We start from the raw sequence: 26,777 nt of genomic DNA on the forward strand, positions 1-26,777 counted from the left end.
ACTAAAAATAAAGATATTAAATATATTTAAGAAAATTAGGGTAATTATGAGCAATGTGATGCTGCAATAATAAATGGTAAAAAAAAAAAAATAGAAACTACCAATTGTGAAAAATGAAATGAAGAAAGAAATAGATGTGATAAGTAACACCATGGATATAGATGAAGAATAAATTACTGAGTTGGAAGAGCTGCTCATTTAAGGCTGAATAAAAAAAATTGATAGGAACTACATTTTGCTGGATTAATGAAAAAGCAGGACAAAAGGAAAGATTCTAATATCAGAATATTGAAAGTCTCAATTTTTTTGTAAAAAGTAGAGGACCATGAAATTTGAAATTAAATGAAGAATCAAAAGGGAGGATTGTTCTTACTTATGTATGAACTTGCAAATGAAAGATAAGTAAAAATATACTTGACATGCTAAAATAAAATTTAAAAACATGAATTATAATAAAAACTTTCTATTTCTTCCAGAGAAGAAAAAATGGTCATGCAAAAAAGGTAAACTATCTGATCACATTCAGATTTTTTAATGGAAATAATGAATAGCAAAGAACAAAAAGGTATAATAATTGGTCTTACAGGTAAATAACTAGAAATTAGAATTCTATTTCATGCCATATTTTATCAATAATATAAAATTTTATTTATACATATTTTACATATGTTATTTAGGTAATATAAATATTTTCAGAAATATATGAACATTGTTCTATGGGTGACTTTTTTTTCTTTTCAATTTAAATAAATTGTTTAAATCAAATTAAAAAACTAAAGAAAAAGAAGTTTGTCTCAAATAGAATTTTGGCTGTGGCTTTTGCCACATTTGTGGATATGAACTATATTTATAGGAAGCCCAAAAATTTTTAAGGGAGTTGTAAGGGCAAAAGTGCTACCAGCCTGGATTAAAGGTGAAGGAGATTGTATAAAACTCAGAAAAGTACTGGGCCTTCAATATTCCCGAGCAGAAAATGGGTTAAAAAGTTGCTTAGAAATTGAATTTTAAAAATGCCCTCTTCAGAAGTGACCAAGCAGAATGGAAAAAAAAATATTTCAAAGAATAAAGGTAAGGGCCATAGAGAACAATGACCAGAATATGAGTCCAGGAGGGCAGAGGTTTTGGCCTGTGCACTTCACTGACGTATTCCAAGAACTTAGGGCTACCTGGTATATAGTAATTGCTCAATAAACATTTCTTGAATTAAAAAAAAATGAGAAAGTGTATCTCTAAAAATACATTATAAAATCTAATCTGTGTTAACAAAAGGTGGCTGAAAAGTGAAGAGGACAAAGAGATCTGAGTTTGCTAAAATACTGCTTGATCTGAAAAAGATATATATGATTACAAATAAGATATGAAAATTGGTTAACAATGATGACATGCGTCTTAATTTAAGGATTGTATTTTACAACAAATATGTATGTATTTTAAACATGCAGAAGATAACTCAATACAGCAGAAGGCAAGAGAGGAGAAAAATAGAAATATCAAAGACAAGACAAGATGATATAGAGTAGTAGATTTGAAATTGCGGGGGCCTGGAATTGGTCACCCCAAGATGTGTCTCTTTGGCATGATGACTGTTTGGGGCTGGTTACTTTTAATAAACAGCAGACAGGAAAGCAACTGAAAAGTAGAATTTACTTACCCTTTGTTATGAGACATTTACGATTGTAAGGGAAATCTCCATCTGTAAAGGTGTCTCCCTCTCTGTACCAGGAAGAGGGCAGGTGACCTTATCTCTAGAAACTCTTCTCAATGCAGAAGGCAAGGACTTAAATATGCATAATAATCTTATTCCTGTTTATTGTGCTTGTCTGGTAACCTCCTGTAAGTGATACCCCCCACCCCCAACATCCTCCTTTGTCTTTAGCTGAATACAATATTTAAGGTGGTAGCTTCAGCCATTTTGGTGAGTTGCTCAGCTTGCCTGAGCCTCTCCCATGTATACATGTTATAAAGCTTTGTTTAATTTTCTCCTGCTATTCTGTCTCATGTGAATTTAATTCGTTCTCCAGCCAGAAGAACCCACAGTGGGTAGAGGAATTGTCTTCCTCCCCTACAAAATAAAAAATAATAAAACTGAAAATATAACTCCAAATAAAATAGGTGTTAATTTAATATAAATGAGTTGAACTCACACATCCTAACACAAACGGCATTATATGACATGCAAAAGATGTTCTTTATAAAGAATAACTTTAATATAATAAGCAAGCCAAAATAAATCTTAATATTCAAAATAACTATTAAAAAGATATATTAAAAATTTGTGAACTAAAGAGAATCTTTGGAATCAATATCAACATCTGAGATATATATATATATAATTTAAGGCAAAAATAAAGAAATAGAAAATAGTTATAAATGGGTAAAATAAAAAATACAGAAAGACTATCTGTCATCTATATGTAGGTAACTAACAATATAGCTTCACAATATAAGTGCAACACCTGCCAAAATTGAAGAAATATATGCATCAACATTTGTAGCAGGAAAACACTTTTATTATTGAATAAGCATTGAACGAGAATGTGATGCAAATCACAAGCAAGCCTGTAAGAAACTGCAAAGACAGAGAGAAATCCCACCCTTTTATATGGCCAAGCAGATACAACCCATTACAGACATGTTTCCAGATAAACAAAAACTAGTTCTCAAGTAAGAGGACTTGACAGCAGCATTTGTCACAGGTAGTTCATCAGAAATTTACCTGGTAATTGGAGTGACCACCTGTCTTAGCTAATTGGCTTTACTCGGAGGAGAAACAAACTTCTCCTTTGTTTATGACAGGAAGTACTTTTGCAACTTGGAGTTAAGTAACCCCCAAAGGCTCCTACCCTCCCACAGAAACTGGGAGATCTGGGCGCTATCTTCCTTGATGTTTACATTTCAGTGAGATGCTTTTTTTTTTCTTTTTTCTTTTCCTTTTTCTCCCCAAAGCTCCCCAGTACATAGTTGTATATTCTTCGTTGTGGATCCTTCTAGTTGTGGCACATGGGATGCTGCCTCAGTGTGGTTTGATGACCAGTGCCATGTCCGTGCCCAGGATTCAAACCAACGAAACACTAGACCTCCTGCAGTGGAGTGCGCGAACTTAACCACTGGGCCACAGGGCCAGCCCCTCAGTGAGATGCTTCTTGAGTCCTTGAGAAACACATTCCTGGGTCTCAAAGCTGAGAAAGGGACTACCTAGTTTTCAAAAGGGTTTATGTACATTTCAAAGAGAGGAGAAAGTACTTAGAATTACACGTTTTCTGAATAAATGCTCTAAGAAAAAGGAGAGAAGGAGAACTTCTGCCCTTATTTTCCACAGGGAAAATTAAGCTTCTGTTTTAAATTTTCATTTGTCTTTACAGCATGCGGACAAGTGTTATACAAATAGAACATATAGAGTATGTATTAGGCTATGAAAATAGCCTCAAAAAATTTCAAATAATCTCTATTATCTAGACTATGTTATTTCAGAGTAGTGAATTATAACAATAGATTAATAACAAAGGGATACCTGATAATGTCCCATACTTGTGAAAATTACCTTATACAGTATTAAGTAATATGTGGGCTAAAAAAAGAGGACATGGTAAATTTTTAAAAAATAAATTAAGGGGGCTGGCCCAGTGGTGTAGTGGTTATGTTCATGTGCTGCGCTTCCGCAGCTAGGGGTTCACTGGTTCGGATCTCTGGTGCAAACCTATACACCACTCATCAAGACATGCTCTGGCAGCATCCTACATAAAAACTAGAGGAAGATTAGCATAGATGTTGGCTCAGCGACAATCTTACTCAAGCAAAGAGAAAAAGAGGAAGATTGCAACTGATGTTAGCTCAGAGCCAATCTTCCTCACCAAAAAATAAAAAGAAAGAAAGAAAAGCCTAGACTTGATTAATAATATCCTGCATAGCACAACTTGGTTGATCTAGTTAAGGCAAAACATAGGTTAATTTTAGCTTTATTTATTAAGAAAACAATTTACAAAACAAAAATGTTCAGAATTTAACTAAAAAAAATGGAATAAAGCAATAGAGTAAGCCACAGAAAAAAGAAAATATTAACATTAAACTGCGAGACAAAATCAATAAGCTTAAGAACAATAAAAACAAAATAAAAAATAACAAAGGTGAGTTATTTGAAAATAAAAAATGGTAGAACTGTAACCATAGGCCCATTTAGAGCCAATTTGAACAGACCCCATCTTTTATTAACAGAGATTAGGATTGTCTTTCGGAAAAACTGCAAAGTCACACAGCCAGAGCATACACAAAAGAAGAAATTGTGACCTGAAATGACCGCAGAATGAAAGATCCTCTTTCCCATGGAACCCAAGGACCAGGACATGAGTGGAACTTGGAAGTTGGACTCTTATCACAAGTGAGGGGTCCCTCATTCAGGAAGACAGGGTGTTAAAATTCCTTCCTCACTTCATCACAAATGTTTAAAACCCTAACATAAAAGTTTAGAACCTCATCACAAATGCTTAGAGCTCTGTCATAGTCATAAATGTTCAAAACCTTACAATAAATGTTTGAAACCCACCAGTCAAAACCTGTCCTGCCAGCATTTCCGCATGCCAGCCTGTTCGCCCTAACCTCTTAAATTTTCCCCTGAATCCTGAATGGATGAGACAGATCTGAGGGTGAACTTCCCCTGTCTGCCTGCAGATGGATCTCATAGAATAAAGCTGATTTCTCCCCCAAGAGCTGATGCTCTAATTAATTAGTTTTTTTTATTTATGGCCATCTGGCAAGAGAACTCCAACTTTGTGCAGTAACAGAACTCTGACAACACTAATGATATTATCACATTATAAATTTTTGTATATTTATATAGATATTATCTATGTAAAAGCACAAAAATAAAAAAAGGATATAATTATGTATATACTAAAATGCTAAATTATTGTTGGGGATGAAGAAATCCCACCCCCAATCCCAGCTTTTCTAAGTTGTTCTGAATGCTCTAAGAACTAAACTGACATGAAATAGATTAAGGAGAGAAAATCGAATTTAATTCTGTATGTATGGGAATCCCCAGAATATGAGGTTTCCTGACAGTCGGCAATTGAGATTTTACACGCTATCCTCAGCTGAGGAGAAGAGGGTAGGGTTTTGGGGCTTTAAAAGGGAAGAAAACAATTCCCAGGAAGATGCAAAAAGCAAATGTTTGGTGAAAAAATGTTTGCCATGTCATGCAGAGACAATGCGACACGGAGAGGACTCTGATCTCTGGCCCTGCTGAGTTGCCCCCACCACACCTAGCCCATGTTCTTTGTAGATATCTCTGGTGACAGTGCTCTTCCCGGAACAGGCCCTCTGTCTAAATTCTTTCAGGCAGCTGAGGAAGTAAAAAGCAAAATTTCCTGAGTCTTTCTGTCTCTTAAAAATAATCAGCATAAAATAATCCTCAGGCCAAAGAGACACACTTTGGGGTGGCATATTTTTTCCCCAGACATTATATACATGTTAAAATGTTTTGAACCACTTTCTCTAACGTTTTTGAAAACATAGATAAAATGTAAAAGATAGATAAAATGTAAAATATAGATAAAATGTAAAATGAAAATATAGATAAAATCCTAGAAACATGTAAAACGGCAAAGTCAGTATAAAAAGAGAAATTAAAAATAACTATTAAAAATGAATTGGTAGTAAATAATCTTTTTATAATAATGAACTCAAACGGTTTAACCAGGGAATGAATAGTATCAAAGTTTTGAATTATATATTATTCTAGCTTATATAAGTTGTTCCTAAATATATACAACAAAACAAAACAAGAGGTCTTTTGTTTTTAGAGACTAGATAATCTTGATTTACTCAGGTAAATACAACCATCACAAATGAGGAAATACCCTATTAGTTGCCTATTTGATATATGAATGTAGATGATGAATTTCTACATTATATACTAAAGTAATTCAACAGTGCAATTTTTAAAGAAATAAATTTTCAGGTAGAGATAGCAGATTTTATGAGGCTTGAGGCATATGCAAATTTTAGTCTCTTTTTAAAAAAAATTTAAATATATATGAGAAAAGAAATTACTTTAAATGGGAACAGAAGTCAAAATAAACACAAATTTGGAAAAGCTGAAAAATACCATACTTTCTTTCAGCTTACATTGTGTACTTCCACTAAGATATTTATATGTTTGCATTTTAGCATGACCAATAATTCAGTAAAAAATTCACAAATATTCTAAAATATATACATGTCAAATGTGTTTTAAAACTTCCCTGTACTGCATCTGCCTACATATTTCTACATATTTTTATAACCAAATTACTCTTTCACAGCATGCGTTTACTTATTAGTGAATATGTGTAGGCGTTTTGTCACTGAACACTTATCTTCAGGCAGTTTTTCTGTGTCAATAGCAATCTCACATGGCACTTAATTTGGAGCTGGTGACTTTGTCAGAACACGTTGTGTCAGCTATGCTAAGTTATCTGATACATTGAGATGCATAAACATGAGATTTCACATCCAGGCATATTGTTTGTTTGTATTCCCTGCTCTCTCCAAATAAAGATACAATCCTCCTCCCATGATTCCTATTATAAAGGAATATTTGTGTCCTTGTATTGTATGCACTGTATTACCAAATATATTTCTGAAAAAAAGAGAACATTCATTTTGAATATGCATCCGTGAAAACCATACATTCCTCCTAGAATATTACACATCTAATGACTGGAGGAAAAAAAAATCTGTCTACGATTTTCTGGCTCTGTATGCTTTAGATCCTGCAGGGCTGGATGACACAGGCCACAGTCATCTCATTATATCCCACTCATTCATGTCATGATGCCAGATGAGACTGCACAGTGGGAAGACATTCCTACAGGAGGATGACCAGCAATAACTGAAAGATACTAGAACTAACTAGGACCTCCTCATGCAACGATAGTGGGGCTGACTCCAGAAATAACTATGATGCACGTCAATATATCTGTTAAACCCAAACTAAATATGATACCAACTAAACTGGTTAACCATTAGTGGGAAGTACGTACATAGATATATCATGTAGCACTGTGTATTGGTTAGAAGCAATGGACAAGACATAAACATAAACACATTTACACATAAATCAAAAAATTTACTTCAGAAGAACACAAATGTCCATACAAACATAATATAATAATTATACATATGGAGAAAATACATGGGAATGGAAAATAGAATTTAAAATGAACTGATATAGAAATAACCTAGAGAGAGGTCAGTGACAAAAATGTTCAATGACCTGTGGCCTATGATTAGAAGAATTCTCAGATTGTGAGTACCTAAAAAATAAATATCCAGTAAAAAAAAAATACATATATATATACAATGAAAGATTCTTTCAAAATATAAAAGGTGATTTCAGTATTGCCTTTTTTTCCCTCTGTTTTGTAATAGGATAAAACATTCTCAGCTTTACTTCTGCCTTCACAAAACATTACCGTATCTTGAATACAGTGAGCCAAAACCACCCAAAATGCAATAATCAAGTAATTAAAAATGGAGTCTGAATAATCCTGAGTAGTCTATCATGCATCCTATAGCATTTAAAGAAATCTCCTTCTCCATCAGAAGACTATTCCCTTGAATTTGATACCTTTCTTTTTTCTTTTGAGGAAGATTAGCCCTGAGCTAACTACTGCCAATCCTCCTCTTTTTGCTGAGGAAGGCTGGCCCTGAGCTAACATCCGTGCCCATCTTCCTCTACTTTATATGTGGGACGCCTACCCCAGCATGGCATGCCAAGTGGTGCCATGTCCGCACCCAGAATCTGAACCGGCGAATCCCAGACCACTGAGAAGTGGAACGTGCGAATTTAACCGCTGCGCCACCGCCAGCCCCTGAATTTGATATCTTTATCATAACAAAGAATGGTACTTAATATATCACATAGAATGTTGAAAATTAAATTCTAAAATATTATTTTTCCAGTTTTAGATTCCTAAAGAATTTCAGAAAATAGTTTCATGTAATCATATTTTACACTGGTTTTTTGTGACTATAAATTTTATACTCATCTTGAAAATTTGAATAAAATAAGTGTATACCTAATGCTATGGATTCTGATTTTATACCATTCACGTACCAAGCAGACATGAAGGTATTGAAATATAATCTTCAATATATGACAACATTTAAATGACATTTTGATGTGAGGTATCCTTTCTAATTAATTCTAAGCCTTAGTTTTGATCCTTCTGAAAGTTAGAAAATTGTAGGAAATGTAGATCAAAGTATTCTCATCCATGTTCCGTTAAACAGGTTAAAAATTCTACTTTAAAGTAGACATGGAGAAACTAGTTTAAAGCTTATGGTCTAAATGACAGGTTCATACCCAAGTTTATTCTAGCTTAGAGTTGGAGAAAAAAAGATGTATTATTTGTGAGTCTTCTTAAATAACTTACTAAATAATTTTTAAAAGCTTTATAAGGACTGAATCTAAGTAGTACTCAACACCCAATGGAAAATTTATCCAAATTTATCTCATCACATCAAACTTGAAAGTGCAAATATAAACTTATTTCCATTCACGTCGTAAGTTGAGATGTTTCTGAACACCTCTTTGTTTACTGCCAAATCAATCTACTACGTACTTAAATACAATAAATGATATTTATGCATTTTAGCAAGAATTTTAACGGTTCCAATGATTTTGTGCAACTTTTCTATGACAAATACTATATAGATATATTAAACATGATCATTTCAAAAAGTCTTTTTAATGTGTATGTGTTAAGTACCTGATATCAATTATATGTCAGTTTTCTGAGAAAAAAAGCTTGAAATGTATATATACCTAAACTCAATAAATTCCTTCAGGGTATGAAAACAAAAAAGACAATTAACTCTTTATAATTATTAGCCAAATATAAATGACAATTTAAAGTATTATTAGTTACATTAAATACATTGGATTTGTTATACATAAAATAATTTCTCTTCACTAGTTTTGTTTTAAATTTGGAGATTGTAAAAATGAAATTGCATATTCGCTTCTATTCAGCAATAGATTTTTAACTTTAGATAGATTCACAGTAATGTGTGTGAGTGTGTGTGTATGTGTGTGTGTTCAATCAAGTGTGTTAATAGCAAACAACTAGAAGCAAAGTTAATTCTTATTAATACAAGAATAAACATATTTTGGAAAATTTATCCAATGGAATACTAGTTAACTATTAAAAATGATGAGATAGATATTTAAGCACTGATATGAAAATAGCTTTAAGATGTATCATTAAATATGAAGAGCACACTAGTTTTGTACTAACCACATCTAGTACTGACTCAGCTGTCATAAGAATGGTTGAAGCACTGCAAAGATAAACATGGTATAATCAGTGATCAAGTTCTCCAAAGGAAAGAAGGAGACTGGTGAAGCAGTGCTCCATAATAAACATGCATCCTGTATACATTAAGCCTAATTTGACAGCTGTGAGATGGACCTCTCGGTCTTCCGCCTGCAGGAAGTTGTATTGACTAAAGACCCCAGCAGCAACTTTCTGCAATCCATCCTTTGTTTATGCAAAGACCATGCTTCCCACAGGCTGCTTCAAGCTAATAACAGAGTGTGGAGGCATGATTAAAGCAGGTTCGCTCCTAAGAGACACAGAACTCCTCTGTCTACTGACTGCTTTTCCATACTTTTGACTCCTATCTCTTTTTCTCTTAGGCAGCACGACCTCTAATAAACTCCTTGGTGATTTTCAGAGGTCCTGAATGAACACATACAGAGGGCAAATTGTGAAAGTATACAAAACATGCTGAATGGAAGAATGAGCAAGTGTTATGCACGTGGTGATCCCCCTTTACATTTCTTTCATATCTGTATTCTTTTGATAGTTCATTTCATTTCATTTTCATTTACTTTTGTATTTCCTTCAAACCACTTCAATTTCCCCGGCAAGGCTTTCAGTAATATTTTTGTTTCTTATGGAGGCTTCAAAATGGTGGTAACTTCATAAAATTGCATTTATATATTTCTTCCCTGGCTTCTATATGCTTGGTGTCTCTATTTTCATGATTTTTTAAAGGAAATCATCTTGCCATTAGTTTCTTTGAGTCTCCATAGAATTATTTCTTGGCAGTTTTGCAGTTTCCTGGGAGTATTGTTCTGATATTCTTAAATATCCTCTTCTCATGACATTGTACTCATTTATAGCATCTCTACATAGCACAGCATAGCACAGTATAACAACGTTGATATTGATTCCTTACAGTCATTATACGTCTTTGGGAGCAGATAGCTATTTGTTGAGGGTATGCTGGGAAGAAATAGGGGTGATATAGTGAGCTTAAACAGCCTTAAATTCTTCTTATAAAATCAGTTATGTTATCTTTTCCAGAAGGGCACATCCTCTCTGTTTCTATAGATCAGTGTAGCTAACATTAAATCCCATGTGTCCAGTGTTTTTTGAAACATGATCTTGTCATTGTTTTCCTTCCTTTCTTCTCCACCTCTTATCTCAGACAGGAAGCTGTTTTGTTGTTTTCTTTCTTTTTTCTGTATATTAAGTGCAATTTACACAAAGTAAAATGCATAATTCTTAAGCATGCAGCTTGATGAATATTAACCTATACTACACCTGGGTAACCACTACCCAGATCGAAACAGAGACAATTTTCATCCACGCAGGGAATTCTCTCATGTTCCTTGGATTCAATTCTCCCGCCTGCCTTGCTAACCACTCTTTTGAATTCTATTAAATTACATTGGTTTTCTTATTCTAGAATTTCATATAAATGTAACCATGTAATATAAACATTAACATTCTTGTGTGTGGTTTCTTTGGGTCAAGTATTGCCATTAACTTAAATTCATGTAGTTGCAAGCATCACTTTTATTTCTGTGTAACATTCAATAGAACTAATTTACAATTTGTTTATCTGTTCTGCTGATGGACATTTGAGCTGTTTCCAGTTTGGGCATATAATAAGTAAAACAACTATGAATAATTCTAAAGTTTTTTTGTGTGTATGAACATATGCCCTTATTTCTTGCATGTATATCCTAGGAGTGGAACTGGGTCAGATTAGACATACGCTCAAATTTATCGGAAACTGACAAGAACTTTTCATTGTGCTCTTTGCACTAAACACATCTGAGTGATTCAGTTATCACATATCCACTTATTAAGTTGGTTTTATCAGTCTTTTGAATTCTAGTTATTCTGAGGGGGTGTACTAGTAATGCAAAGCGGCGCAAATTTGTATTTCAGTAATACTGTTAACTGATGATGTTGACCTACGTTAGACAAATGTATATTTGAAGGCTTCCAAGTATGAAGGTTTGCCAGATAAATATATTGTATTTTCTTCCACAGTTTGATTTGCCTTTGAGTTTTCTTAATGACATCTTTTGTGAACAGTATTTTTAAAATTTTACTGTGTCTAACTTTTCCTTTTTTCTTCTTTTTTTTCCTGCTTTTTCTCCCCGAATCTCCCCAATACATAGTTGTATATTTTAAGTTGTGGTCCTTCTAGTTGTGGTAACTTTTCTTTTATGAGTTTTGAAATCTGTTAAGAAATCTCTGCTCAAACCTAGGTCAAAAAAACATTTTTCTTGGCTTTGCTCTAGAAGCTTTACAGTTTTAAACCTTATACTTGGATTGATGATCCATTTGAAATTAAATTTTGTGTGTGGTGTGAGGTAGGAGATAAGGTTAACCTTTGGCCAGATGAATATTCAGTTGCCCCCACCAATATTTATGAATAATCTTTTCCTTTCTCATTAAATTTCATTGGTGTCATTGTCAAATGTCAAGTGCCTATATATGTGTAAGTTTATTTTTGAAATGGTATATTTCTATTCCATTGACTTATTTGTGTATCCTTGTGTCAATACACACTCTATAAATTACAGTATTTTATGCAAGAACTTATATTGATAGAGGAAATTATGCTGAAATTAATATATAATAATTTGACATTACAAAATTACACAGATGAAGAACAGAATAGAGATTTCCAGAGATCAGAGTAAATAATACTTCGCAGTATGAAAGTCTGCATTTTTAAAATGTGCTCCCCCAAATGGTTCATGATATCCATGTATTATCATTATAAACCTGTCTCCCTGAAATTAGTCTGACAAAAATTAGACACCCAAAGTATTTACTGAGTAAAAGAATTTGATTCTAATTGTTTTAACCGTAAAAATATAAATAATCTAATGAAAATATGTATAAAAATAAATATTGAGTAAAGTAATAAAATTCAGAATAGTTGAATTGTTAAGAAAGGCATCTGCAGTTCTCACCTCTCACTTTCACCAGCATTATGGTGTCATCTGAAGATAATTCACAGAAACTCTTCATAACACAGGAGACATGCCTTAGCGAAACTCACTGAAAAAAATATAGAAGTACAGAGGCCAGGCTAGGGGCATTGTGGTTAAGTTTGCACACTCCACTTCAACGGCCCAGGGTTCGTGGGATTGGATCCCAGGCATGGACACACACTCTGCTCATCAAGCCATGCTGTGGAGGCATCCCACATATAAAATAGAGGAAGATTGCACAGATGTTAGCTCAGGGCCAGTCTTCCTCACCAAAAAAATATATATATATGAATATGAAATAATATGTAGATAAATACAGTCTAAAAATTCCAGTTGCCAGACTACACATTTTTCTACATTGATAATCAAAACATAATTGGGGCTGTCTGGTGGCACAGTGGTTAAGTTCTCTCACTCTGGTTTAGTGGCCCAGGGTTTGCAGTTCAGATCCTGGAGGCAGATCTACACATTGCTCATCAAGCCATGCTGTGGCAGCATCCCACATATAAAATAGAGGAAGATTGGCACAGATGTTAGCTCAGGGACAATCTTCCTCACTTACCCCCCCAAAAAAGCACAATCAACCTTAATACCTTAAGCAAATTTGGTCTATAAAACAATAATTTAGAGTGTTGTTATCTTACACGACAGACGTATTCTTGTTGCTCCAAAAATGTTAAAATACAATTTATAAAACCATAATCTCTTATTATAAAGTAAGTACATATAAAGCAATAAAGCTAATATGATTAAAAAATTAATAGAGTTTTTACAATTATTTTTCTCTAAACTTTAAATTAATAACTTTTGATGCAAGAAATATTAATACTCCTAGTATCTACAACTTATAATTATACCATTTCGCTAATATGTATTCTCTATTATATTTTAAAAATTTGCAATTTAGTATTATATAGTAATTTGTATTTTAACCTTATGATAATTTATATTTAACTTTTTTCAACCATTATATATAAAGATGCTATTTTTGTTACCTAACAAAATGCTAGTAACTAATTATGTTGCAATATTAAAATGTAGATTTAGGTAATCTTAAAGTTAATGAAAATATAGCTACAGTATGAAAATGCTGTAACTGCTAATGTTAAGAATGGGAAGAAAACAATTTTAAAGTTCATCCTGCTCACTTTCTTGATGGTGCATAAAATATCCTCCATTAACAGTCTTGGATTATTTGTGTAACTATAAGTGTCCTGTCCACACTCCTACACTTCCCCAGACTTTGGCTCTGTGTACTTGGTGAAGGTCCCATGGAAAAGAATTGGCAAACAATTGTGGTTTCACTCCAGCTCTGAGACTTGGTGGGATTCTAATCTCTCACCCCAGCCAACGCCTGCCACTAAAAGCAGGGAAATTTTGCCCTTACTCCAGCAAATGTCCTCTGTCACTGTTGGGTTCACACCTCCTCCCGCTGTGAGGCAGCAATGTAAGCATTACTTGATCTATTTTCTCCTAAAAAGGGCTTACTCCTCTGGACATTACTTTGCATTACTTTGTTTATATTTCTAAGAAGCTATTATTTTGTAGTTTATTTAATATTTTCACAATGTTAGAATGGAAATGAAATTCTCCTGCAAATTTCAACACCCTAACCTGAAGAAGCTCATAACTATTATTGAAAAACTAAATAAGCTAGATATTTTACTTGGAAATGAGCTAAAAAATTCACCCCCGAAGACTTAAGAAATACTGAGTAAATAATAAAACAAATTCTAGTGAGTTTGTAGATGAGTCTTATTAAACCATGGTATGGAACCTTTCTGTTATTGAAATCTTTTCAGAATCCAGAACACAATTTAAAAATCTCAACTCATTATTATGCAGGAATATGTCTGAGACAGAAATGAACACAGATAGTCCAGAAAATGTAAACCACAACACAAGCTTACGCATCGTCAAAGTTGGGGTTAGTATTTAGTCAGCGAATTACCCAGGAACCAGAACGGTTACTAACTGACTGTGCATTTTCTGTAGCACTTGTGCCAGTACCTAATTTGCTGTTCCCTCCGATTGGCAAGTGTCAGAGCTTTGTGGGCTGCTGCCTATTCTAAGTAGGCCTTAATTAATTTATAAATTATAAAACTTTCCCCCTTTCTTTTACAATATTACTATTCATTTCTGAATGATGTATGTACCTACATCTATTTTTCTAACATATTAATATTTTAAATAGATATTCTTTAATGAGCATAGTATCCAGTATCCACTAGTTAAAAATATTACCTGAATCACAAAATATGCCTGTTTCTAAATAACATTCTGTATCACTGCCCTGTGAGGTGACTTCTCTTTTAATCTCACATTATTTTAATTAATATTGACATAGAATATGTTTTGATACTGTATAGGGCAAGTTCTTTCTCATTGGTCTTTTTTCACACTGTATTGACCATCCCTGCACACGTTCTTTTTCTGATATACTTTCAAATAATCTTATGACATTCTAAATTCCTTTAGAGTTGAATTGGATGATTAGATTATTTGTAGAAGAATTAACATCTTTGAGTGTTTCCATCCAGAAAATAAATAGTATGTCTTCCCTTTTGTCCATATTTCTTTGTTTCTTGTTAAGATTTTGTAGTTGTTTTATATAGGTACTACACAGGCTTTCTTATGGTTATTCTTAGATGTCATCTATTTTTACATTCGTGAGTGGGATTTCTTTATTACTCTTTTCTAAATAGTTAATGCTTCTTCTCAGAAAAGTCTTTTATATTGTAGAGTATTAGAGAATAAGCCAGATTTACTAAATTATTTTATTTATTCTAATTATTAGTATTGATAAGCAGTAAAAGAGATGGAAAATCCAGACCGACCAATTGCTCTGGAGGCAATTGAGAATGCTGTCAAAAAATTACTTTTCCCAAAAAGTGTCAAGCTCCAAAGCCAAGTCTTTGAAAACTTCAAGGAATAGATAATGCCAAATGTTATTTAAACTGTTTCAGAGCCCGGCAAGAAAAGAGGAGCTTTGAAATTCCTTTAATAGAGTCAGTATGATATTGATGCCAAAACCTAAAAGTACAGAACAATCTCACTTGTGAATACTGAAGCAAATATCTTAAATAAAATATAAAGTAGAAGACAGAAGAACTTTCAAAGGATTATGCAGCATGGCAAATGGGGCTTTATTTCATGGTTCAATCATAGGAAATCTATTTCTATATTTCAAAATATTAAAGTCAATAGAAAAATATAATTTTCCTAGATGGCAGGATGTCTTTTGATAAAATAGATATTTTAATTCTAGCTATATAAGCATATATCAAATTAAAAATCAGAAATGAGCTTAAAAAATGCAACACTGGCTGAATATAACCACTCTAGGCCTATTTTTCTAGTATCCCAACAATCATATTCAAAACTAATGTAAAAAGAGAGATTAAGAGGCTAAATTTGGCAAGGAAGCAAAATCATTCTTATCTGGTATTACGTACCTGAAATTTCAAGAAAATCAGTTGAAAAACTATTAGATACCGTACTGAAGTTAACAAAGTTAAAATACAAAAATCAGTTCATTTCAATTACTAAATAGATCATACAATGGAAGAAACATTTTTACTTCCAACAAGAGCATAACCATAAAAATACGTATAAGATGATTCAACAAGAAATGTTCATAACTTTGCTGAAAATGTATTTCTATTAAAAGTGTCACTTTTCAAATTGCTACATCTTCTGATTGATAAGATTATAGTCACACTTTATTCTTGGTTTTATTTATGTAATTACTAGACAAATTTCTGAAGGTACATGCATGCATCCCAATTTCCCATCTCCTCAATTGTTTATTTGAAGGATACTCAAGATACCCTAAAACTTGTGTGTAACAGCCACTTTTATATCCTCCTTGGAATTTTTGCAGAATTTCTAGACTATTTCTTGCATGTTTCAATCAATATATTTTGTTGTTTTTGTTAAAATTGATTAATAAATTATTAAACAGTGGGAGAAGACATCGTAACAGAGACAATAAATCCTTTGTTTGGTAAATGGGGAAACCACAGTATGCAAGTTAGGACACACACACACACACACACACAAATACACACATTTACATTTCTCCAATTTCTTGCAATATGAGTGTCTTTTCATGTATTTACTGATATTTGTATTTTCTTTTCTAAATAGTATTTTTATATAATTTACCTCTTTTACAACTGGGTTATTTGAATGTCCTTAGTTGATTCAAGGAGATTTTTATATATTATTATTATTCTGTAGTCAGTTACATGTATTGTAATATTTTATATAACCATTACTTGTCTTTTTTGTTACTGTGCTTTTTTAAAAAAAATAATGAGAGAGCCTATTGGTACAACTTTAAAGTTTGATGATATATATATGTGCCAACGTGATTGATGGGAGTGTAATTCACCTATCTTGAGGAGAAATTTTGATTACAGTAGCTAGTAGAAGTTATATCGTATACACATTTGCCAAAAGTTTTTGTGTTTTTCAATGTTACATATGCAAATATATTATGCATATGGTTGCAATCTAAATGATCATCAATAGATAAATTATTAAATAAAATTTTACATGAATAACATGGAATACAATATACTCTTTACAAAATTTCTGTATATCTATATATATTGACATCAATCTAATTGCAATAAAATTAAGTTGAAAGAAATTGAAATCAAAAACAATATATAAAGTATGCCCCTATCTACATAAAAAGAAACCTCCTCATATGTATATACATACATGTGGGAACACATATAGGCTCAAACGAACATTTCTAGAATGACACATATCAAATTGGTGACAGAATTATGTCTGGAAAGGGGAACTGGCTCTTGACTTTGAAAACTGGATTATGTTGAAAGTGAACTTTTTGCTTTCACTCTAACATTCTATAGTATCTGCCATTTTATAAATAGAAAGCATCTGTAATCCAGAAATAAGTGAAAAATGAGAATACAAGTAAATAAAATATAGCTTAATTTGACTAACTTCTATATAGAAAACTGAATACTATAAAATGTAAATGGTGAATTCTCCTTTGATTCTTTCAATAATAAATATCCTTTATATAATAAAGATTACTTTAATTAAATGAATTGTAAATATATAGATATATATCCTTTTATGAGAAGATTAATGGAACTTGTCTAACAGGAGAAAAATTGTTTATAATTATACTATTAATCACTAATATAAAAATGCAAATATCATTATATGAATAGATTCTAATTATTTTTAAAATTTCAATTTTATTTGTGAACTACACCATGAACTAAAAATATATTTTCGTAAATTATAGATCATATGTGTTTAAAATAGACACCCAAGATAATTGTCCTGTAGAGTAGCTAGAGACATTCCATCTAAAATTAATAACAAAATGAAGAGTCAAGATAAGTTCATTCGTTGCAATGGCCTCGTACTGTGTGATTAAGAGGAGGAGCTCTGTCATCAGACTGCTCGGGCATAAATTTTATTTATAGCAATTGGTATCAGTGTGACCTGGAGCAAGTTAATTCATTTAATTTATATTCTTAATTTCACTGTTTATAAACATGGAGGAAATGCTAGTGCTTACTCAATACAGTTTTTGTAGAAATAAATGTTAAATATACAAATATAGTAACTACTTAATAAAACATAGCACCTATAACAGATACATCTCTTCTAACATCCAGAGCCCTCCACCATCAGCCCTAGCAAACTTTGCCAATTGCACTCCTCAGTTCTGATGTTCCATTTAAAGTTGGTCTATGTAACCATAGATATTGTCTCCTTTATTAAAATATCCATCTGTTGGTCTTCCATCCTTTTCCAACTTCACCCATCCATTCAATGTGTTTGTTTTAGGAGATAATAGACAAAGTAACTTGTACAATTCTTAGCAAGTAGTAAGCACTCAGGACTTGGGCTCCATCTAGCCAATAGAGCTCATTTAAATACACATAGTCTTCTGAACTCCCGAACACTTGTATTATATTCCATCTAGTTAGCCTAATATATGCAGGTCATTTACTGTTAGTAAGATGCATGTATAAGAGCTCACATTTTTGTTTTATATTATTTCAATATTATATGACTTGCATTTTCTAATGTATGTTTACTAAAAACAGGAAGTCATATTTCATTCTTTTTTGTCCAGCTCCTCAGTTTTTAGAATAATAGTGCAGTGCTTTCTACATTTATGATGAAACAAATATGTATTAAATAATTTTTCACATAATATTGATTTTATAAATTTAGTTTTGATCACTTTTTCTTTTGGTGAGGAAGATTGGCCCTGAGCTAATGTTTGTTGCCAATCTTCCTCTTTTTTGCTTGAGCAAGATTATCACTGAGCTAACATCTGTGTTAATCTACCTCTATTTTGTAAATGGGACGCCACCAGAGCACGGCTTGATGAACGGTGTATATGTCTGACCCAAGATCTGAATCCTCAAACCCCGGGCCACCAAAGCTGAGTGCACGGAACTTAACCACTATGCCACTGGACCAGCCCCCTTGATCAGTTTTATATACCCAACATTTCTGTTAAGTGATCATACAATCATTTAAGGAGCAATACTCAAAGTTTGTTGTTGTTTTATGTGTAGTTTTTCAATATGGATAATAGAATTACTTGATGCTTTCACAGTCTCTGACCTGATATCTCTTATAATCAAGGATGTATTTTAGAAAATGCTGAGTATATGTAATCTTTGAATCCAGAAATTTGACAAATGGCCTTCCAAATTGATCAAATATTTATTTCATTTAAAATAATATCCCATTCAACTTCTTGAATAAGGGTACACCATACATATCTGGGCTAAAGAATGTTTAATAACAAATTAATTCATTGTTTCTCTAATTATAATTCAGCATGAATATAATATTTATTTAATAAGAGCAATCCCTACAATCCATGAATAATTATCATTTTATAAAAATATTAGCTGAGATAATTCTTGCTTGTAAATGCTAGACATCTGTTATTTGTATATGCTGATAGAATTTAAATATTCTACATGGTTATAATAGGATAATAATGTCTTACGATGTGATTGTATTGAAATGAACTTTTTGCTATATTTATGTATTATAATAGCTTTTTTCAAATTAAAGGATTTCTCTTTTTGCTGAGGAAGATTAGCCCTGAGCTAACATCTGTGCCAATCTTGCTCCACTTTATATGTGAGTTGCCACCACACTGTGGCTGACAAGTGGTGTAGGTCTGCACTCGGGATCCAAACCCCAAAACCCGGGCTGCTGAAGCAGAGCACATGGAATCCAACCAACATGCCATGGGGCTGACCCCTAAAGGATTATTTTATTGGCTAGCAGAAATGCTTGTTAATTTCCAATAGAGTAAAAAGTGAGTATATTATGGCTTTCATTCCATTCATTGAGGAGTAAATAAGATATAAATTAATAATACAATGTAGAAAAGGAATTATATGAAGCTGTAAATGTATGCTACTCTTAAATTGCTTACTGTGTAAGATACTGGGCTAAGAGTTTGTTGATGGAATTATATACCTTATTCGCCCTACAGCTTCTCCCAGGTTTCCACTTTCAAACTGATTGTTGAATGACAGGATTATTACTGTCTCTTGTCCAAAAAATTTCCTTCCTGGGGGTAACGTTTACTTAAATTCAAGTACATTTCTATTCATTTGTAGGTCACTGAACAATAAAAAGTTTTCATACATGATTATTTATAATTCCATGTGCTTCAGATAAATAAAAGAGGACTCCACGAACTTTCCTTTTGGTTCACCATACTATAAAAAAGAATGCTTTCAGAATAATTATACAGTAAAAACTCAAGCAAATTGACAATAGAACTTCCCAATGTTGTTTTCTGATTAACAAATTGTGTCATTCATTTAATTCACGGTTAAATCACCTACCTACCTCTGCACAATTACTTCCTATTTTGGAAAAAAATTTTACAAGTGTGGTTAGTGTATTTTGGAAGTAAAAAATATAAAATAGAGCTTAAATTCTTTTCAGGTCAAAGGAATAAAAATCAGTAATCAGATACATTTTCCATGCACAAAAGCTATTTTTGCCTACAATTTCCTAAGTAAAACTAACCACTGTATATTACCTTGGAGAGGGACGAAAAGGTTAACTTGCAAAGCAGTGATCTTTATCTAAGGCTCGTGCATTTTATTACCCATGGCAGTTTTCTCTACTTGCTGTCATAACAAAAGAAAATTGTAAATTGGAACACTTTATTCTGGGAAACTTGTTACTGAAGCAAAGTAATTTTTCTAAACTCTTTCTAAATTGAATGCATTTTAATTTTAAAATAAAACTGTGTTCGTTTCTACAGTTTCTTTATCCCTCTGGAAGAATCTGTAATGAGTTTCTGTCATAGCTTATTTTCACTTTCATGTTAGTATAAATTAACACTTCATTAAAAAGTATTCTTTTTTTAAAACAATGTTTCCCTTGATGGAAATGGAGGAGTAAGCATTAGCAACTATGATTAAGAGCAAATAACCGAAAGAGCTGGTGAGTCGTTAGAATATATTACTTGATATTCTGCTTTATTTTTTTAATCATCGATGATGGCAATTAGAGTTGATATTACTGTCAATAACCTCCACACATACAACAAATATCTTGGGTACTGAAAGAATAAGATTATTTTACATTTCATATACATTTTTAATGTCCACAAAACTGAATTCCTGGCAAAAATAGTCATTATATCACCTGATTATAACTAAAGAGTGTATGATAATGAATATTCATAGTAACTTTGGAAACAGATTGCTTATATTCATATTTTATGGGATAGTTTTCTTTCCGTTAGCTTAAAAAATATTATTTTAGTCATATTAATGACCTGATCAGCTGGTATATACATTTCTATATTCTTATGTAATTGGTGTTTATTAAATAGGATGTTCAAATACATATGTCTATTAATAAAATGAATTAATATATTTAAAATATTTAGAACATTGTGGGCACATAATGAATTTCTTGTAAGTGCTTTAAGTTAGGTTGCTCAGGAAGCAGACAGTGAGATGGAAATCAGCACCCAGGAGATTTATTACATGCATGTATCTGTGAAAGGGAGAGTAAAGAAGTAGGACTGGGCATGTGGCACATGCTCAATACTAATGTGGCTGGCCCAATGGGGAGTTTCCCTCAGAGTTATTCCAAGTTGGGTGAGGAGACTACGTCTTTATACCCTATGTTGATTAGTCATTGAATACCGGCTGCCCAGGGAAAGAGACACGATGTAGTTTTCATCATGGAAAAAATTTCAAAAGATTCTTGACAGCTGAGAGCAATTCTCAATAGCTGGAGTAATAAGAACATCAGAGCTTCCTTCATTTTCCACCTCTTGTATTGCTCAGATCTATTCCTCATATATGTTCCTACAGCAGTTCCTTCAGCATTCTGATGGACCACTTCTTAAATGAAACTTAAAAGAGATAAGTTAGATGATGAACTAGAGACCCTGGCATTGAAGCTGATCTTGGGACTACAATTTATATTCATAGTTTCCCTCCTCTCCTATTTATTTTATATTTCCTCTATGCTCAGCCAGAACTTCTGATGGTCTTCGTGGCAACCTGGTGGCATGGCCTAGACCTTCCTCCCTGAGAGAGTCGAGTCATGGGTCACATGATCTTAGCTCAAGGTTCTTGAGTTCATCCATTAAACATCAAAATTAGTCAAAGGAGTGTCAAAAGGCACCAAAATGGCCTGCCCAGATGTCAAATGTGTTTCTGTCTACCTCCCTACCTCCTCTTGATAATCAGGTTCAATTTTCCTAGACAAGATGGTGAATTCCCCTCTTGCTGGCTGGACCATTGGCAGACAGTCCTTGAAGTGCCTAGGTAACAGCAGTACTTATGATTAAAGGAGACTCTTGCTACATGTCTCATGATGGAAGTGTTTCTCCTCTCGGATATAGAACCTACAATCTATGAGGCTAAGAGTTGCAGGGACATGAAGTCCAGATTTCCCAAATGAGTCACTGAATTGTCTCACCAGGATCAAGCATGTCTCATGGCGGCCCATGGTTCCCCTCATCCCAAATGGGGAAGCTTTGAAAGGATCTGTCCATTGAGCCAGCCCACACTATTGTTAAATGTGTAACACAGCTTGATTTTTCCTCTGTCAAATCCTGCTTCCTTACTATTGCTTTCACCAATATTGATCCCAAGAGCACTCCCTAGGATAATGGTAAATGAGACTACTCCTGCTTCCAGCTCTTGGATTTTGAACCATGTATTCTTCCTACTAGGACATGTCACCATATAACAGTCTTTGATATGTTGAATCCTAGAAATTGGCACCTCACTCTTATAAAGTGTTACCATTGAGCTGGTGCTTTAGCTGTGCATTTGACTGGCCATTCTATTGCTCTAACAGTCCTCTAGATTTCGGATATTGTCGTTGTGAAACAATCAATGAATATCATGGTCTTGGAGTCATTCCTGCATCTTCTTTGTGCAACCCATTGGTCTGACATGTTATGTGAAATTTTTTGCAGGTGAATCATTCTGTAAGTCTTTGGAGAGTGTTGCTAGCTGAGACTCTGAATGTAGGAAAGTAACCTATATTTTGGAATGTGTGTCTTTCCTGTCAAAAATGAACTGCTACCCCTTCTAGGGTAGAAGAAATCTGAGGCAGTCAATTTTCCACCAAGTCTCCAGATGCTCTCCTCAAAGGTTGGGGGGCTCAACATTTGTTCTTGGTGCTTGCAGGTTGAACATCAAAAGTGTTAATAGTAGGGGCTGGCCCCGTGGCTGAGAGGTTAAGTTCCCACACTCCGCTTCAGTGGCCCAGGGTTTTGCTGGTTCGGAACCTGGGCGTGGACATGGCACCGCGTGTCAGGCCACACTGAGGCGGCGTCCCACATGCCGCAACTAGAAGGACCCGCAACTAAAAAAAAATATACAACTATGTACTGGGGGGACTTGGGGAGAAAAAAAAAAAAGCAGGAAAAAACATAAGATTGGCAACAGTTGTTAGCTGAGGTGACAATCTTTAAAAAAAAAAATGTTAATAGCTTCACCAAGCTTGTTATGCCAATGTATAGCCACCAGACCTGCCACCATAGTTATTTCATTCTTGTGCATTCTGTGCTAACTCTAGGATAGCCAACAACAGAAGTTGGCTACCATCAACTGAACAATTTATTTTGTCTACATGGTTCTTTAGTTCTCTTCCACAGTGGATGCCCTCTTTTGGGTATTAACTTGTGATAAGAGGATTTGCAATTATTGTGGCCATTCCATTATATCTATAGAGAAGGGAAGGGAGAGGAGAAAAAGGAAGGATAGATTTTCTTCATTTTTAAAATTAGAAATATAATACTCACTTCCAAATTTGAATGAACAGAAATTTTGATACATAAAGAATATTTTTTAGACAGTTTTATCACATCTTATGGAAGCTCATTAATAATAAATTGAGGCACATTGGTTACAATTATATAGAAGTGATTTAGATATGATAAAGACATATATTAAGAATGATATATATACTTCATTAAATATACAAAAATAAATAACAAAAGAGATATATTATCAATGTTCAAAGACAAATGTCATGAAGGAAGCATCACGTCGGAAAAACATAAGGAGCAAATTTTAAAAGGCTGCAGCTAAATAATTGTAAAGGGATATCAGAGTCATCAAAAAGAAAATAAAGATATCAGCAAAATTCTGCATATTACTATCACAAATTATATGTCTCAAAGACCTGTTAATCATCCCTTCATGGGCATTTCCTACATGCCTTGCTCAAAGTTAATGACTAATTAGCACCTTGCCCCAAAAGGATTTGATTAGTGCATTGTCTGAAATAAAATTATACAAGCTAACATTAACCGTTTAAAATCAAGATACAGTGCATCCTCTCATGGTGGAAAAAAAATCTGCCTCAAAATATCATTGCTCAGAAACCATGCCAAGAAAACTGCATAATCAATTATTTAGCAAAATTCTAATGTCTAAGCAACCACATCAGTTAGCATATTAAAAAAAACAGCTGATCAATTGCATATGTGTGTGCATATCTATGTATATAAGTGTGTCTGTGTGTAACTACGTACATGTATACGTGCATACGTGTTGGCACAGACACATATACATATGCATGTACATAGATATTTTTGACAACCTGAGATGTTTAGTTGATTTAAAGCATAATGATTCCTCTATGTTTTTGTTTTTGGCTTAGTTTTGCCTTATTTTACATCAAAATGAGAAAAAAAGTATTTCAACTTTTGTATTTTATAAAACATAATCCACGTTTCTATTTTATAAAATGTTTTACCTCACTAATATGCTCCTTTATTTCCCACAATTTTGAGTAGCTTTAACAATGATTATTTGTGACTTATAATCAGTTTTCTTACAACAGTGTATTTCAACAATGTGTCGCATGTTACGTGCCAGTGTTGTTTCAAATTGTTTTACACTGCACTCAGAGATAATTATAACCATTTGGCCTTCATCTAGTTACAAATTCACTTAGTGACTGTCACAAGAACTGTCTGAAGAAACTCTCTTGCTTCTTTCCCATTCATCATTTATCTGAGGAAAAACATCCAACACAATTCTTATAGCTCTCTTTTACGTCCCGGGTAAAAAACTCGATTCCAGTTCATGTAAATAATGTATTATTTATACAAACAGTCATCTTTAATCATCAAAAATCCCTTCTCAAATTACCACCAGGTTACATCAGAACAGTCTATATCATTTTGATTCCTAAAGAAATGTTTTCCTTAAGATTAGGAAAATTCAATCCAGATTTTCTAAAGCAAACCCAAAACATCCAAGCTTAGCTGAATGTGAATGTTTAAACTGTTTTGTGAAGGAAAAGATTTTTATCTTTGCTTTGCTATATTAGGAGTATTTGGGATGTTTCTCACAGAAAGAACTGAATTCCCTGGATAGAAAGAAATATCTCCCTTACTTTGTTTATAGGAACGGATGCCTGGACAATTTTCTTTAAGAAGAACGAAACTTTCTTACCTGTGTGTTAGGTAGAACTGTCTTTCCTTAGTGATATGACTTCTAGTTAAACTGAACAATCCACTCTTTTTGAACTCCATTTTCCATCACCAATTATTGTAAATAAATAAAGTGTAAAAAGATTTGGGTGGCAGTATAGGAATGAATGTGATTGGAAGATGATGAAACTCAAAGATGAGAGAATGATCTAGAATGAACCCTCTTTGAAAGATATGTTGAGCAATCTGGCCGGGAGAGGCCATTTCAAAGGTCGTGGATCAGAACACAAGAAATGTGGTAGCTGAGAGTCCACAGAGCTAAATGCCTAGCCTTTGCCAGAATTAAAAACAATTTTATCACCTCTGCCCAAGGCTTGTATCAGTAAATTTTCTTATCTTCCTGTGAAAGTAATGATCATTGCCTAGTATCTGAGATAATTTATGGTTCATCATCATCTGCATATAAAATGAAAACCTACGTCAGAATCATCTCTCAAGGACAACAGAGAAACCAAAGGAGAACCTTCCCCTCCCCCACCAGCACAGTGGTGAGAACATTCTGCACATGCAGCTCGGCGGAGTTAAAGATAGAGGTAAAGTGAGCAGGAGAGTTCTCCTCTAGTAGGGAAAACTGCGAAAAGTTGTTGACAATTACAAGTACTAATAAGCATTCCAAATCAGTCCATAAATAGGAATATCTATTGCATATCCACCTCTAAAAAAGGATTTTGAAATTTTGTGGGTAATCTCTGCAGCATTTTTGATCTACTATATTGCCCTCTTTCTCCACTTTTTATTTCTAAGTTATTATCAATATTTATTCATTTTAAATTTATGAAGTTTACACTGACATTAAGTATTGCTTCTCTATTTTATTTTTTCTATATACACATTTCTAATACTGCAAAAATAGTTTTCAACTTATTTTTCAAATCAAATAAGGAATATTTAAGCTGCATTTTGAGTTAAATGGACTTTTGTGTGTTTACCTTGCAGTCTAACCAATACTTGTGATGTTTACTGCTTGTCTTCTAACTTTGTCCATTGGGACATAAGGACGAGTGACTGTGCTGGTGGGCATGAACCCTGGACAAGGTGGAGAGCATCTTCTTGCTTTGAGTTCTTATCAAAGCGTGTAGTCCTTCAACTTACTTAGTAAAATGAGTCAGAACAGTACACTTATCTATAGTACTTTTGTTTCCAAAGCTGAAAACATCCAAACAATACTGTGCTTCTCTTTCAGTGGTAGTAGATAAATGGAGCTGCAATCTGTACTTCACTTTGGAAGGACTATCCTGACATCATCCCCCTCAAAAAAAACAACTCCTGGAAACTCCACTCAGTAGGCAGACCTGGAATTTTCATGGGGCTTCTCTCTTAGCCTCCAGAACGCATGTATCTTACCAACTCATTCAGAGCACCTATTTCTTTCTTCCCATCAGATCTTGGCACTATAAATGTCATAGCCCAATATGCTATGTATGCTACAGGGTAGTGTAATGATCAAGCTCCCTGTGTGTTAAT

The 26,777-nt window shown here is 33.4% G+C and overlaps 1 long non-coding RNA gene across 1 annotated transcript in view; it reads right to left on the minus strand.

Annotated features, from left to right (window-relative positions):
- The window catches only part of LOC139076474 (uncharacterized), a 114,298-nt gene extending 88,916 nt beyond the window's left edge, over positions 1 to 25,382 (minus strand). The window contains exon 1 of the long non-coding RNA XR_011528118.1: positions 25,276 to 25,382. This is a non-coding gene — a long non-coding RNA (uncharacterized lncRNA). The remainder of the gene's footprint in view (positions 1 to 25,275) is intronic.
- Between the last annotated feature and the right edge of the window lie 1,395 nt (positions 25,383 to 26,777).

This window comes from Equus przewalskii, chromosome 16 (assembly GCF_037783145.1).
Source record: "Equus przewalskii isolate Varuska chromosome 16, EquPr2, whole genome shotgun sequence".
In the NCBI taxonomy this organism is placed as follows: Eukaryota; Metazoa; Chordata; class Mammalia; order Perissodactyla; family Equidae; genus Equus; species Equus przewalskii.